The sequence below is a fragment of the Pteropus medius genome, unplaced genomic scaffold, assembly GCF_902729225.1.
Source record: "Pteropus medius unplaced genomic scaffold, Ma_sr-lr_union100, whole genome shotgun sequence".
Classification (NCBI taxonomy): Eukaryota; Metazoa; Chordata; class Mammalia; order Chiroptera; family Pteropodidae; genus Pteropus; species Pteropus medius.
This window is the reverse complement of record NW_024354499.1, coordinates 2563366-2580778: the sequence shown is the minus strand read 5'-3', so window position 1 is coordinate 2580778 and position 17413 is coordinate 2563366. Positions and strand designations below refer to the sequence as shown.

At 39.4% G+C, this 17413-nt stretch overlaps 1 protein-coding gene and 1 pseudogene across 20 annotated transcripts in view; both read left to right on the top strand.

Moving 5' to 3' along the window:
* Positions 1–17413, top strand: part of AAK1 (AP2 associated kinase 1) — a 146919-nt gene that overhangs the window by 29683 nt on the left and 99823 nt on the right. The gene's annotated exons all lie outside the window — the stretch shown is intronic.
* LOC120594712 (uncharacterized) lies at positions 8680–8798 on the top strand (annotated as a pseudogene).

Here is a 17413-nt window from a genome sequence, read left to right as displayed (position 1 = left end):
GATCTTCTTAATTCTTTTAATTTCCCCATCTTTACTTTAAAATTTTACACCTAAATATTCTTTCTTTTAAATTTTTTTACTTTTTTTTTTATCCTCCTATCTTTCTACACAGAATCCATTGTTAACTGAGGATGGATAGTATCCGAGTGCTGAGGACCTATATGTAATGAGAGCTTCTCTGAAGTGACTCACAGGTAGATTTGCTACCTTCTGGATTAATGGTGACTGGTTAGGCAGGAAGGGGGAAGTTGATGGAGAGGGAGACTTCACATGGACTCCATTTTATCAGTGGTATGCTTTTTGAGAGCCCTCAATTCTAATAGAGTAATCAGTGGAGGCAGAGACCACCTTTCATTCTCAGAATGGGATTTCTCTCCTCTCTCTTTTTCTTCCTTTCCTGGCTTGCTTTCTATCTACTTATAAATTTGCTTTCACAGACTGGAAAGACTGATTATTCCACATTATCATGGTTGATTCAGGAAACTTTCTACTCTACCCACTTTTGCATTATTTGAAAAATTTCATAATGATCATAATTTTTTTTTTATAATCAGAAAATTTACAACTATTCCCACTGACAAAATAAACACTTAAAAATTGGGAAAAGGTGTTTAGATATTGAAAATGTCTCTTTATTGAACTTATAAGTATTTTTTTTATTTCTGTACTGATAAATTATTTTAATGGATTTCTTGATATTCATATATCCATTTACCCTTACCTTTCTGAACTAACTTCAGTTTGCTATGGTTTATATTTCTTTTAATCTGCTGCCGGATTCAATTTGCTAGTATTTTATTGAGTATCTGCATCTTTATTCATAAATGGGATAATCTATAGTTTTCTTTTTCCTCTACTGAATGTCTGAGTTTAGTATTAGCTGTACTTCTTGTCCATAAAATTACTTACTTGCTCCTATAAAATAAATGTGGAAGCTTTTCATATATTTTTTAAAATTTGAAATAAGATCATCATTTATTGTGAGTTTAGTTTGTGTGAGGCAGTGATTAGAGCCCAGATCTACATAACTCCAAATTCCGTGCTCATCTAGTTCATCATTGCAGCCACATCAAAGGAGAAAGGCCAGTCTTGGAACCCTGGGTCTCTGTGGCCAGAAAGCCCAGTCATTATTAACTCATCTTTTTTTTTTTTTTAAATTAAAGTTTAAAGTTTGAAATAATTCAGTTATAGAAACAGTTCAAAAATAGCACAAAAATTTCCATGTACTCTTTACCCAAATTCACCAAAGGCTGACATTTTGCTACATTAGCTTTTCATTCTATGTACACATATTTTTTTTCTAAACCATTTGACAGTTATAGATATAATGTCCTCTTTCCCCTAAGTACTTCAGTGTGTATTTCCTTTAGAAAGAACAAAATTAGGGAATTAACTTTGATATAATACTGTTATATAATTATTCAGATTTTACCAGTTGTCCCACCAACAAAAGAAAAAACGTTTTCCCCCAGTCCAGGATCTAATCCAGGATCAAACATTGTATTTAGTTGTCATGTCTTCTAAATCTCCTTTAATCTGGAATAGCTCTTTAATCTCGCTTTGTCTTCCATGACCTTGACATTTTTAAAGAGTACAAACTAGTTCTTTTTTGCAGGATATCCCTTAATTTGGTGAGTCTGATGTTTCCTATGCTTAGATACAGGTTCTGTGTTTTTGGCTGGAATACTGTAGTGAATACTCAGTGCAGCATATCAAGAGGAACATGATGTTTATTTGTGCTATCACTGGTGATTAATTTTAATCACCTGGTTAAAAGGTATCTGCTAGGCTTCTCTACTGTAAAGTTACTATTTTTTACTTTGTAATTAATAACTATTCGTGGGATCATACTTCGAGACTACATAAATATCCTGTTTCTCATCAAACTTTCACTCAGTAATTTTAGCATGCACCACATCTTTGGAGGCAACAAGCAAGGATGCTCAAAGTGAATGCAGACCTTTACTTCCCTGGCGCTAAAGTGAAGCCAGGAGAAAGTGAGGTATTCAGCCTATTAGGCAGGTCAGCCACATAGTATTTTTAACCATTGTCTGTGACCTTCGAATTTTATATTTACATATGTTAATTTAACTTTAGTTAGTGATTCTTGAGAATAGGGATTGTATGCTACAACCTTCGGGAGATCCATCCAACCAGTTTATTCTGGTCACAAGTGCCTTTGGTCTTTGGCCTCTAACTCTCTTCTGTCTTTGACCTTTTGACCCCTTATTTTGCTTCTAATTAAAATGCTAGAGGTCAGAGTAAACTGCCTCTGGGTTGAATCATTTGTGAACAGGCATTGCTCTGGCTACCAGGCCCATCTAATATGACAACTGTCTACTGAGTCACAGTTACATATCCTGTGCTTTGGTAATGCTGCAGTTGTTATACGAATCACAGAAGCCAGTTTTTAATATGTTAGAGTCAAGAACTATGTATAATATGAAGAAACTTTAAAAATACAAAGTGGTATGTAATTAATTACCAGTTCTTATGATTAGATGCTATAGAAGTTAAAGAAAAGAGAGCTGAAAGAAGCAAAATTAAAATAATTTTTGGGGGAAATGAGCCTTGATTGATAGATTGGTAGGGATGTCATGAGAAGAAGCACATAGGTAAGAATGTGCATACTCTACACAAAGATAAGAATCCACCCTTTCTCATAAATGGTTCAACCAGAAGCTGAGAGTAGGTGGGGAGGTAATAGTGGGACTTTCTTTTGGCCAATTTCAAGCACCAGGAACATATGTAAGCCACATGCTAGCTGCCTCTGTGCTAATTTGCAGGCATTCAGAATAGCCATGTCTTTGCTTCTTGTCTCTGGTTATAGTGCTTTCCAACTTTTTAGTTGAACTAGAGTTAGCTGGCAAGTTGGAACAAAGAAAGTTGGCTTCTTTGGGTCAATATTGATACAGGGAAGCTTCTCCCCTCCCCCCTTCTTATTCAACAGTTTCCTTGCCCTTTTTCTAGAGCACAGTTTCTCAGTATTTCTAAGTTTCTGACCTCACCACAGTCCTTTTGGGGAAAGCTGGTGACTTCTATTCAATAGACATCAGTGAGTTGAGATATTACAGTAATTGGACATGATAGTGTGCCACTTATTCAGCAGTCACATTACTGATAGTTGTGACCCTGAAAACACAGCTCTCTTCTATGATGTCACCACATACTTCTGTCATGTTATTAAATATAAATCATGGAATTTAATCATTTATTTGAAATACATTCATATATAAACACATGAATAAATTCCAACTTATCCCCACAATAACCTGACTCTCCCTCAAATTTTGACTTTTCTTGTCAAAGGACAGTGTGGAGGAACAGCTCTTACTCTTAGAAATGACAGCCTACAGTAGGAGTGCTCCTACTTGAACTAGTCCTTACATGAGCCAGTGAATGTCCAGGGATGTATGTCTTACTTGTGAATGTGATTGTGCATGTGTGTCATGGTAGAGGGCAGTCGAATGTCTGTGCTAAAACAGACTTGAATTTAGAAAGTACCACCACCCCACCTCCCTTTCCCAAAAAAATTTTTTGGGTGGCAGAGCTCATTCTAATTTGTACCTTAGAAGAGACCCTTTGTCTTCTCTCAGGCTTTTTATTCTTTCCATTTTTTATTAATGAGCCTTTACACTTTGGTTTACTACTAAATTAAAAGGAATAAATTAAAATGGAGAGAGACACTATTCTGACAGTAGTGAGAAATGACAGGAGCCACTGATTTAAAGAGAGAAGCATAAAAGCTGCCAGAAGAGTTAAAAGCATTAGAATCTGGAGCTATTTAATGAGTGAGGGAAGTAGTAGTACACATTCTAGTAGGTTCTGAGGACATCCCAATGTTGAGTACAGAACAGGTAATTAAATGCCTTTTTGAAAAGGGATATATCATCTAACTTGCCTCATTTCTCACAACTCCCATTTGTCTTACACCTTACATATTTAGATTTGAACATTTTATTCTCCCTACATGGTCCTTGAGGACATTTGAGTTTATGACCACTAATTAGTCAGTCTAGAGTTTATTTTGATATTTGGGTAATAGAGGGAATTGACTTGAATTTTTTCCCCCAAATGACTAATTAGTAGTACTAACAATTTTTAGTGGGTAATTCCAGTATATATTAAATTCTTACATGTTCTTGAGGTCTTCACATTTTTCAGCAATTAGTTATTTTAAGCTAATTGTCTTGAGTTTTCCAGGTAGACAGTTATATCATCTGTAAGTAATGAAAATTTAGTATGAACATTTTCAGTATTTTTCCCTTTATTTTGTCTTCTGGCTGAATTTCATTGGTTTAAACTTTCAAAATAGGTTCAAATAATACATTTGAAAAAGAATTTCATCAAAATAATTAAAATCGAAATATGTTGACATTCTTTGAAAGGGCGGGCTGACAAACTCAACTCATTTTTCAGTGATGTAGTGTAAATGAACTGTTACTAAGTTATTATCTATATGCTCATTATTAAATAGTATCACAGTTTATTCATGTTTTTCATTGTAAACAGTTCACAATTTTGTTTTCATACACACCACTATGAATTCTGTGTTCAAACTCTTGATAGAGGAATACACAAACTTTTGAAGGAGAAGCAAATTCTGTCATCTGTCCCCATTCAGAAGTGCCTATAATCCTTAAAAGCGCTTGAATGCACCTATTTATGTTACACATTGTAGAAATTCTATGATGGATTTTTTAAAAAAGATATATGTTTTGTTCTTATGAATAGTTACTACCTACCTGTCACAATCATTGTCAACATTTACAAGTTAACAGATATGTTTTCACATGACCCTGGGGTATGTATGTTATAGATTATTGCCTGGAGCAGTGTTTTTCAAACTCAACACTATTGACATTTAGGGCTGGATAATTTTCTGTTGTGGGGTGCTGTCCTGTGCATTGTAGGATGTCAGCAGCACCCCTGGTCTCTACCCACTTGTTGCCCCTCCTACCCTCCAAAGTTATGACAACCAAAAATGTCTCCAGATATCACCAAACGTCCACTCTGGGGGACGGGGGCAAAATTTCCCTGTTTTGAGAAACAGTGGTGTGACATCTTGAAGGGGTTTTAGGCACTACCCAGTAAGAAACACTGGCAGAACGTGAGACCATTTAATTGGTTGGTAGAATTTCCTGGTGGACCATTTCTTGACAATTGGAGAAGTTGTCTTTCTTTTGTTGCAGTTTGTGGATTCCACAAGTCACTTGGTTCCTCTGCTTTACTTCCCCACCTTACTGCCTCTCTGTGGAGTAAGAGAACCAGGAAAAGGTAACTGGAAGTTATTAATAAAATATTAGGGAAAAATGTCAGCAGATCTCTTGATGACATCCTGCCCCAACGTTCCTATTTAAGCTCCATTAGACTGTCTGTGGTCATTGTGGTTTGAAATATAGAACCCATGTTAATTCTCTTGGTTCCAGAATAAAGTGATTTATGCCATTTAACATGGTCTTATTTCTTCTCCCTTGGTTCACCTTGAGTTTTAGGAATGACACTTCTGTACCTTGGTGGCAAATGGCAAAATCTCTTAGCCATTCGCACAGAGATTGCATGGAATAGCAATCTGTGGGATCAAAGTGGTGTCCTGGATATCAGTAGACTTTACTGGTTTTTATTGATTTCCAGTTATTTTACGCTTAAATTGAGCCATCTAACATAGGGTGCTGAACAGGGCTTCATTTTTTGCTTTGCTGATGTAATCTTTTGAATGGAGTCCTTTATCTACCTTATACCTTAAATTTACCTATTTCTCAAAGTCATTGAGAGTAATAAAATTTCTGTGATATTTATGTTAACTTCTTAACTGTAAGTATGCTAAGTACAGTTAAAGTAAATGCTCTATAAAATCTGGATATACAAAATGGATTTGCCTTTCCAAACCTTATCAGTCCTTCAGAATCCATCCAAAATTCCATATGTCCCAAGAAACTTTCCCCACCAATTCCAGCTAACATTTGTCTTTCTGTAGGCTTAAATTTTAAAAAAATCATTTATTATTATTTATGCCTATTTATTACAGCACCTGGTCTTCCTAGGTAGTCTCCCATCCAGGCCCGACCCTGCTTAGCTTCCGCGATCAGACATCGGGCTTGTTCAGGGTGGCATGGCCGTAGACCACGGACCGTGGCGCCACTGGGGCATGGATCCAGGACCTTCTGTGTGTAAAGCAGACGTGCCAACTGCTACACTATGGAACCACATCCCCATAGGCTTACCTTTTTTTCTCATCGTTTCATGTCTTATCTTTCCAACAAATTGTGTTTTTTTGGGAAGATAGGAGTGGAGATTTGATGGGACATCACATTTTTATACTATAATTAAGTCCTTTTTATACTTTATCTCATTTGACCTTCCTACTAACTTGAAGGTTATTAGGATAGATATAATTCTATCCATTTTACAACTGAAAATGGGGCTTTAGAGAAGTCTTTCCAGCATTATCCAATTAATAGGTGGTTAAGCCAAGAGTAGTACCCGTTCCCATTAAGTATGGGGATTCCTAACTAGAAAAATTGAGCAAACCTAAAAACTGTTTTGATTTGTTATTATATTTGCAATGTGCAGAATCTTAGTGTTGCCAGTTAAAGTACTGAGACATTTAAGCCTGCTAGATGTGTACAAGGTTAGTGGGGATGGCTTATGCTGAATCATTCCTGCTCTGGCTCAAGGACAGACACTGCAGAATAGCAGTCTGAGAGTGGATATACGGACTCTGATTATACAACAGTTTCTCTATATAGCCTTCTTGGAATGTGTGCTCTTTCCTGCTCTTAGGCACCTTTGCTGACCAAAGTCTCTGATGTCTTCTGCTTTAATCCTTAGCATTTCTGCTACTACTAATACAGCTTTGTGATACAAGCAGCTAAAAGTGGGTGTTTTAGGGACAGGCTCCAGTATGCACTTAAGTGATCAGGAAGTTCCTGTGTCTCGTCCAGCATGGAAACTGCAGAGAATAACTCTGCTGGTGTATATTAAACTCATAGAATGGGGGATGAAGCTCCCAGTTTGTCTGTATGTCTGACCTTCGTTGTTGTCTGTCTCATGCATTGAGCATAGTCATATAGAGGTTTTGACTTACTCCCCTGGCTTGGCAGAGTTAGCTTCTGTAGATTATTTTATTGGAACCAGTTGGACCATGTTTTCTTTTAATCATACTGCTTAACTTTCTTCTGTAGAGATAAAATGGAAGCTACCTTGAAGCAAAATAGGAGCTGCTAACTTCCCTTGCCCGAACTGCCTCATACAGGTGCTCTGCATGTGTACCTGAACGTTTGAGGCAGGTCATGCCTCGTGATTGCTCTCTGCTTTGAAGGACACTTGTGTCGGTTTCTTAGATGCAATACTCCTTTACCTTCTTTTAGCTGGAATATTGCTTCTCTTCCATTCACATTCTCTAGGTCTCCTTTTCCTGCTGATCTTTTTTCTAGGTCTTAACTCTGTACCTCAGTGCTTTACCACTAGCCAGTTTCAGAGTTCATTAATTGTATTCTCCACTCTGTCCAGCATACAGTCTGCTGCTTGTCTGTGCTCTATTTCCTGACTTGGACAAATCGCCTTGTTCCCCGGTCTACGGACTATTCAGTTTCTGTCCAATCTGATCCATCTGTGTCCCCCACCTCCAAGGCATTCAGTGAAAATCCTAGTTTCTCATCTGTACTCTGACCCTTAACCCCAAATGAGACTGGTGGTTACTTTGTGATTAGACTACAAAAGAAGACTGAATTCATATGTACTATTTGAGCATATTGTTTGTATGTCTCTCAAGACTGATTCCACCTTTTCTAAAAGATGTCTAAAAAGCAACGAAAGTGCTTTTGAAAATCAGAGGCTGTATTTTTAGTAGTAGTTCTTTCATTTATTCTGCTGGAGGATCCAGGTTGAGCTCTTTATCAGATATTCTCAAACTTATGTACTGGGATAGTCCTAACAATAGAAAACCTGGATTCACAGATCAGATGTGCCATTTGATAAATATAACGTACAAGAACTCGATAAAACCAGGCTGTTTGATGGAAGCATAATAAAAACCTGCAGGGAAAAAGAGCACATAGCTGTGGTAGCAAGTGTAAAACAAAGGGCAGAACTGAGGAGTCACAGAATTACCGGGGATGGTTCCATATATGCTCGGATGCCACAAGCACCTAGGACTGGGCCTCGCTTTGACCATTCAGAAGGTAGAATTTTGGGATACTTGCATCATCTGAAGCCATCTATCGCTGACAACAAACCATTATAACACATAGAGTCATTAGTTAAGAATAGGTTAGGTTTCGTCTTCCCTCTTAATATAAGGGATAGAGAAGCCGATGCTCATGACATACTGAAAATGGAGATTTTATATCATCAAAAGTTCCTATAACCAGAGTTTAGTTTTACAAGGCTGCAGGTGATATCAGACATCACCTAATGGAATTGCTTAAGAAGGAAGAGATGAGGGGAGATGGAGGTGAGCATTTGTTGACTCCTTCCGTGGTTAGCTGTGTGCCAGGTGCTTTATGATGCTATCTCATACAGTTTTCATAACACCTCTGTGGAGTAGCCAGTGGTTCCTCATTTTATAAATTAGCTGAGGTCGCATTACTCTGGAGTGCTTGCATGGGATTTGAACCCGGATCTAACTCCAAACCCCTGCTCCTTAGAATGAGGCAGGCTTGCTTTAGAAGATGAAAGCTCTACGGCCATGCTACCCTGAACACGCCCTATCCCATCTGATCTCGGAAGCTAAGCAGAGTCAGGCCTGGTTAGTACTTGGATGGGAGACCACCTAGGAAGACCAGGTGCTGTAGGTGTAAAAAAAAAAAAACTTCGATTTTGGCAGCAAGGCAGTGATGTGGAAAGACAGCTTCAGGTCCCTTGTTTCATACAGATTGCTGTATTTGAAAGCATGGGGCATTCTCAACATGGGATGTCTATTAGGATCACCTGTGAAGATTTATAAAAAGAAAAAACAAACCCACCGCCCCAAGAATTCTGAATCTAACTGGATTCTGGATGTGGGGCTGGGACTTCCAAGATGATTCTTAGTTGTTAGGATTGAGAATGTCTATGTATAGAGAATGATGGAATGGATGTGAGCCCTGGAGTGGCCCTACAGATATTTCTAACCCTCCTGTGAGAGAAAACTGAGGTCCCAAGATCTCAGAAGTCAGATATTCCTTCTTCATTCAGTCCTGCACTTACCCAGTATTGACTATTTGTTACTCTGGGCGATTCAGAAAATGCAAAAAAAAAAAAAAAAAATGTTTTTCCTGCCTTTGAAGAGTTTTTAGCTGACGACCATATAGTTAATGCAAAGCCACAGTTGGAACCCATACTTCCCAACTTCACTGGTATTATAAAACCTTTTGAATGTTATCATTGCCAGGCCTTCTTTGACATCCCGTAAGCTGTGTAAATGGTTTCTGTTAACACTGTGGTGAGTGGCCTCCAAAGCCCCTGGGCTTCCCCATTTCAGAAGTCTCCTGCCTGTCTTTCTGCCTCATTACCAGCCTGGTATTCAACCATCCATTTTGCCTTAGGTTCACAGGCTCCCAGCTTTTCAGTTCACTGCTTTGTTCTCAGTTCATTTTTAAGCATCTCACCTGGAAAGGCCTAAAAAGCTACCCAATGATTATTTTAGAATTGCAATGCTTAGACAAAACCTGCCCTACTGGTGGTCATCCGGAGCTCTTTGCTGTGCTTTCTAATTAGTTCAGTCCTCTGACTCATCCCACAGTGTTTTTGTGGGCTGCATATTTTTCAGAGTTTTTCCAGATCTGTTAAGAACAGTAAATGCAGCAGAAGGGAGGAGCACGTCCCTCCAATCACTGCATAGGGAAGGAGGAGGGCAGTGTATGCCCAGCACTGTCCTAGGCCCTTTTTTGTACGTTTTTTTCTTTAATGCTTCTCAATAGTCTTGGAGGATAAAGTTTCCATATCTGCAAAATATGGATAGTAACTGAAGCTTAGAGATAGTAAGTAACTTTCTTAAGGTTACATAAACAAGTAAATTTTGTTGCTAGAAATCTAACCATAGAACCTTCTTATCTAAAAGTCATGTTCTTTTCCTTGTACAGCCATGCGCTGCTTAAGGATTGGGATACATTTTGAGAAATGTGTCATTAGGAGATTTTGTCCTTGTGTGAACATCATAGAGTGTACTTACACAAACCCAGATGGTGTAGCCTACTACTGTATTTGTATGTGCTGTACTTTATGACTAGCAGCGCCGTAGGTTTATTTATATCAGCATCACCAGAGACTTATGAGTAATGCCCTATGCTGTGACTTTATGACGGCTTTGATGTCACTAAGCAATAGGAGTTTTCCAGCTCTGTATAATTTCATGGGACCACCGTCATACATGCTATCTGTTGTTAACAGAAACATCGTTATGCAGCCCATGACTGTACCATATGCCATGTTATATGTAAAGCTTTTGATTTAGTTCAAACCTACTTTTTGGATAAGTGACTCTTAAGTTTAATTTTTTATATCTTCAGTAGGTTTTAGAAAGTAAAACTTTGATTTAACAATCCAGGAGAGATATAGGACTTAGGACAGGACTTAGAGAAGGTAGCATTAGGTATCACAGTCTGAGAATTGTGATGAGAGTAGGTACTGATCTCCTAGGCTAGCTCATTGGAACCAGGAACCAACACAGCCACTATTACAGGCCAGTGTCAGAACTTGGAAAGCTCAGGGTGACAAAAGCATAAATGCTAAGCCAAGGTTCTTGAGAAGCCAGAAGTGATGTGGAGAGATGGACCTACAGCTCAGAAATATCTCCCATTACATTTTATGTCAATTAGAGATAACTTATTCTTCCTTTTAATAAAATAATCTTTTCTTTGAATCTTAAATTGTAGCTTGAATTTCTGTGTACATTCCTTTTTTGGTAACACTTATCTGGGCCTCAGATTTTGAATCTACAAAGTGGTAATTAAAACTTACTCTAATGAGGAAATGAGAGCATGTATGTGAATGACTTGCACACTGTAGACTATCCATACCAATACTAAGTATGGGACCCTAGCTTCCTTAAAAACTAACAGATTGATGAGAATGGCAGTTTCGATGTTGGGTGAAGGGAACAATGATTTTTTTGGAGCATGAATAACTCCAAGAGAAGCAAGATCAGAGCGGGGAAGCTACATTGGGAGTGGGTTGAAAGGCTTTAGATTTTTGGGGAGTGGAGGGGATATAAATGAGATCTCTGTGTGCTTGGAGCTGGAGGTTGAGGGAGATCAAAGACTAAACCTGATCTGGTGCTGACCTGGGGTCTTACTGAGGGCAGCAGTTGCCCTTGTGCATGTGAACACCTTGTACAATCTTTATTTCTGTGATGAGTTGTTTAGAGCCTAGCGTAACACCTAAATGTGATGGAATATCCTGTGGAAATCAAATCATGTGACATAACATTTATATGTGAGTCCTGTAACGGAAACAACAGAAGCAAGGATCGGCATGAGTTTGTGTGACAGGTTGGGCAACCACCAAGACAGAAAGTTACCCTTACAAGTCTGGGCTACTGAAGACTGAAGCTAAAAGCAACCTCTATGTTTTACTTCTCCAACACTCTCTCACCCTTCTCCTTTTTTTTTTTTTTTTTATCAAAACATGGTATTACTGTGCTCTCAAGGGCGAATTATAATTAAAGTAACCACAGCGTAAAGCTCTTCAATGCAGAGTCTCTGAAGTGTGGAGAAGCTGGTTAGAGAAGAGGTATTATGTAATGACCTAATTATGAGGCCTGCCATCTGCTTAGGAATCACGCCTGCCTGGTTAGGATTCCCTGATTGCATTTTTCAAGGAGGATGCTAGATTGTTAAGGGAGCAGTGTGTGTGTGGTAGGTAAATAACACTAGAAACATTTAGTGCCTTTCTTGTGGGAGATTGGTAGGTTGTGGGGAGAGGGAGATGAAGCAGCCTTGGAGGGCTCCTAAGCAGATGTGACCCAGTAGCATGCAGAGCAGCAGAAGGTTAGTTATTCTGTAGGAGAGGCTCCCGGTATCAGGGAAGGGGCAGCTGGGTGAAGGTGGCTATCAGAATATGGCCGGAAACCCCAAATCTTCATGAAGAACCAACTGAGACATTTTCTCCACCCAGAGAAAGAGTGGAGAATCTACTTTGTTTTTTTAATGAATGGTTTGTACTATGGAAGGAAATTTTAAATCCAGAAGCCTACAAAAGTGGGCCTAAGTCAGCATAGAATTGAAACACAAACAACTATGATCAGGGCACTTGATGGGTTGCCTCTGAAGGGACTCAGGGCCATGAATCAGATGAGAAAAAAAATCGTATAGCTATCAAGAAGCTGGCAGGTGAGGGAGTATGTCTTTGGGTCTGCTGTGGGTATTTCTCATAGCTGGAAAGGAATCTTTGGACTGTGAGCCATGAGGCTGAGACCCAGGAGGATACTGATACACTGCCGGTACACTAGACATACAGTGAATGACTTTCAAGGAAAATAGCAAACTTTCTAAACATTCTTTAGGAGGATCTGTAACAGAAAGTCTCTTTGCCTTCAGGTTTTGGAAATTTGCCTATATGGGCCTACCTCATTGTATTGTGCTTCAAAGACATTGAGAATTTTTACAAATTGAAGGCAAGACCAGCAAAAGAATTATGACTTGCTTTATTGCCATGTGGTCTGGAATCAAACCCGCTGTATCTCTGAGACATGCCTGTATCAGGAAAATCAGCAAGTAATTGATATAATAAGAGTGAACTTCCCACAGGAAGTAATGTTTTGCTTATTCCTTCCCCTATTCTCATCTTTCAGAGAGCTTCTTTTAATTTCCATCTATTGCCCACCACCTACCCTCCAGTATGAAAGCAATGTCTTTTAAAGAAATGATCATTCATATTCCTGCATAGAATTTAGGAGGTTGTTGGTGTGTTTCGTATCCCTAAAGAATCACCAAAATATAGCACATACCCAGCCCCAAAGCTGGAGATTTTTCTGTCCCTTAATTCAGTGCCACACTTTCATTTTGCAGATAAGGAAATGGAAACCCAGAAAAGCGTAGTGACTTGCTCAAGGTCATAGCTTGTCATTTGTGGAACTTGGGCTAGAACTAAGTCTCCTGATTCTTGGCCCATTGTTCATTCTGTTATCCCTTGGTATCTTATGTGAAGATTTCTTTGAAATGTTACCAAGAGTTCTGTGGCAATGGCAGTGACATAACTGCACAATACATGGACAGTACAGTTCTTTGGGTGTTATTTGGGCCTCCCACTGGTATCTTAACTTCCAGTACAGTCCTCAGAGCAGCAGGGAATAGTTTTAAGGGGCTAGACATTGACATTCTCTTCTGTGAGTTTGCATAGACTTCGGAGCAGAAAGACTTATTTCCACACTGAGCCTGCCTCTTCTCTTTACTTTGACCGCCACTTCTTGTTGGACCCGTTTCTTTAACAACCTTGAGATATCCTTTCTTTTTCCCCCAACTTTCCTAAGCATTCACACTTGAGCTTGAGCAGACATCTGGCAAAGAGATTTCTTTGTAAGATCTAGAAAAGCCATTTAAAATGTGGATGCTGGTATACTTTATTTTTCCCAGTGGCAGATCTTTCCAGGAGAATAGGAGTTTGCAAAGTCATTGGCTTTCTTCCTTAGACACAGATAGCCAACATGATCAAGTTTCCTTATCATCTCTCTCACCCCTAAACCACTGGCAGGGTTTATTCATTTTAGTCACATAGGTTTTTAATATAAAAAGAGACTCTGATTCTATTCTAAGTGTTCTCAGTATACTGCAGGTTTTATTTTTTTACTTCAAAAAGCTCTGAAATGCCCCTGATCCTGGGGTAGTGATTCCCCAAACTAGTAGATGATCTATAGTGTCTGGGAGGCTTAAAAAAAAAAAAAAAATCGCAGGGCCCCACCTAGGCCTACCGAATCAACCTCTTATCAGCATTTAGCTATTTACCAAGTACTTCTTCAGTGATGTAATACGTACTTTGTATATTGGATAGTTAATCATGGACTATTAATTTATCTAGAGCCTCTTGAGAGGACAAAAGGTTTTGTTTTGTTTTTTTAAACAGTGCACTACATTCAGCGTGGCATTGTAAAGTGAATCTATTTTTTTTCTGCAGTAATGCAAGAATGAATAGCAAAAAACATTCTCTAAATATGTTTATTCTCTAAATATTTGAAAATGGACTGACTCACCTCCAGAGTGACAAATCTAAATTGCAGAGAAATGTTTTAATTCAGGGCTTTAAAAAAGGATGTAATTTAAAAATGTACATTTATGGTAAATGGGTTGAAAATTAATGTAAATAAAACACTTTAAGTAAAAATAGATTCTTTATATTAATTTGTTTTTAAACTCAGCATCTTTTAAAAACTTGATTATTGGGCAAGTGGTGACCATCATTTTGCACATACACTGAATGTAGAAATAACACAGACTACCTAAAAATTATAGTGTTTTAATACTTACTGCCTTCATAGAGTTCATCTAAGTCAGTCTTCTAGTTTTACAAGTGGGAAAGCTGACCCAGTGAGGAGAAATTAGTTAATCCATGTATTAATCAAGAGTTTCTATAGGTACACAGTAGTTAGCTACTTAAATTAGATGAAAGACAAAAGGGAAAATGTTGAAAAGATGAGGTGTGGGGTGGGGGTGGTGGTGTCTCATGGAACCTGAGAGCAGGAGCGCTGCTGACCCTTGGGGAAGGTCTGTGGAACAAGAAGCCTCTCAGGAGTCTCTGTCTCTTACATCTGATTTCCGCCCCCCACCCTCCTTCCTGCTTTGGTCTTCACTTTCTCTCTGCAGGTGGACTTTTGCTGTTCATTCATTCTAGTGACTTCATATGGTTACCATATGGCTCTCACTTTCACTTGTTACATGCAGTTTAAGTTGCCTGCATGAACTTATACTTTCCAGGGAAAGAGAATCTGATTGGCCCAAGCTTGAGTCATATGTCCTTACTGGTCCCATCAACTCTGGCAGGGATGGGGCGAGGGTATTATTTAGTCAGACATGACTGGTAGGGGAAAGGGAATGTTCAGGGTAAGGTGAATCATCAGGTTGGGCAGACACCCCAAAGCTTTCTATTCTGAGAGTGCACCAAGAAATGGTAGTTCCAGGAGAAAAATGAGAATCTGAAATAAGGCAATGGCAGTGAGTATGGGAAGAGTAAACAGATTTGACAGTGATGGAGAAAAATCAATAAGCTCTGGTAATTAGTTGGGTGTTGGAGAGAGGGAATTGTTAAAGACACAAAATGGGGTAGATGGTCACATTCATGATAATAGGTAGGTAATATAGGAAATTCCTTTCCTTGGAAGGTGTAGGGGGAACATAGAGGGCTTGACTTCAGTTTTCTCAACAAAAATGTTGAGTTTGGACTGCCTATGAAAATTACAAGTGGAAATGTCGATCAAGTTAATTGAGAAAGTCGAATATATGGGTCTGGACCTCTGAGGAGAGTTGTCAATATTATGAATTTAATTAAAGGATGCTTAACTGCTTAATGGATGAAGTTGCCTACAGAGCATTCATAAAGCAAACACAGATGACTCAGGACTGAATCTTTAACTGAAAAAACATTAGCATTTAAGAACCAGGACAAGGATGAGGAACTCTAAAAGAGATCAAGAAGTGGACAGAAATGTAGGAGAAAACTGAACGTGTAATGTCTTTTTCTTTGGAAGCCCAGTGGAAAGAGTCCTTGATTGCGTAGTATCACCAGTGAGCAATGCTGCATGGCTGTCACGTGAGATAATATCTGAAAAGTAGTGTACTGGATTGAACCACAGCGAGGGCCTTGGGGAGGGCAGAAACCAGATTATAGGAGGTTTCTGCATGACTGGGGTGTAGGTGGAGAGAGAGAGAGGAGTATAGATAATAAAAATACTGGTTGCGAAAGAGAGGAAAGGGGTGGTAGCTAGTTGGATCAAGAAAGGAGTGAAGAGATTTTCTTCCCTCTTTTTAAAATCAGAGATTTGAAGCATGTTTCAATACTGGTGGGAGAGGAGCAGTAGAGAGGAGCAATTGAAAATACAAGAGAGGAGGGATAATTTCTGCAGTGAAGTCCTTAAAGGGGGAGTGGTGGACCCAAGAGACAGGAGGAGGGATGGCGGCAAGGAAGGAGCTAATGTAGAGAACTTAGAAGAGGAAGGAGTACGAAAGTTGAAGACAGAGTAGATTGCGGACTTTTCAGGACTTGAAAGTTGGTGGTTAGTTAGAGATGATGGAAAAGGAGGAGTTTGAGGCCCCTTTCAGTGTTGAGATTTTTTAATGATACTTTTGACCCTGAGAATAATTTTAGAAACAAAAGTGGGTAGTTCTGTTGTATAGGTCAGTGGGAGTTGGAGGAAGGTAGTGCACCGGGAATAGGATCTTGTTGCTTTTGAACTATTGTCTGAGCCAGGTTGTAGATGTGCTCAGCATTGGACTCTCAGGTTTCCTTAGAATTGAATCACTAATTGCAATGAAGCAGACTCAGACCAGTCAGCATCTCTTAATATTCAGCATTCAGAGAAAAGCTTAAAGGCATCTTTCTGTTCAAAATTTCACTGAAAACAGTTTCCACAACCCCATCACATACTTTTACTAACATAGCCCTGTTGGGATGTGTGGTCTGATTTTGTCTAATGCAGACTGTTTTTCACTTCATCCAAAAGCCTTCACTTGCCTTAATTAAGTACTGCTTGAAAGCTGAGAGGTAAAATGTTCCATTTTACAGCCCTGGGAGTGGGAGGGAAGTGCAATGAGTTCTCCTCTTCTTCCCCAGCAGGCCTTCCCCTCCCACTGAGACCACATCGCCCCAGAGCCTGCATTTCCTAGGGTGCCTGAGTGAAGGTGAGGGTGAAAGAGATACAAGGAGGTGAAAAGAACTCAAATTTAAGAATAAGAGTACCATCCCCACTGCCTCCCCGACCTAAATTGCTGGCCCCTATTGAAATGTGCTGCTGCTTGGTGTGGGTCCCTTATGCCGCAGGTGGTAGGGATAAGGAGAGGGCCTGGCTCCTTTCCTCTGACACAGTGTATGTTGCACCCTGCCTCCTGTTGTTAGGGCAAATGCAAAGGACAAGGGAAGGGGAATTTAGGGCAGCAAGAAAAGAATGTAACTCAAACTTGGTAGCTGAAACCCCTCCCACAGTCTGGTTCTGCTTGTAGGCCTGGGAAGTGATCTCCACTGTGCTGGAAGGTTGAAGATGTGCTGGAAGCTGACGCACCAGTAGTTTCCTGGCACTCTCCTGTATTGTCGCTCAGCTTTCCTTGTCATGGGTTTGTTGTTGTTGTTGTTGTTTTACCTAGAATAGACCCTGATGGGAGTGTTAGGGCATGCTAGTCCCAGCCCCTCACAGTAGAGGAGTAAATTCTAAAGAATAGCCTGGATCCTCAGGACAGCACAGTGGCCCACTCTTATGTGCCTGGTGCCAGAGGTCAGATAATGGAAAGTT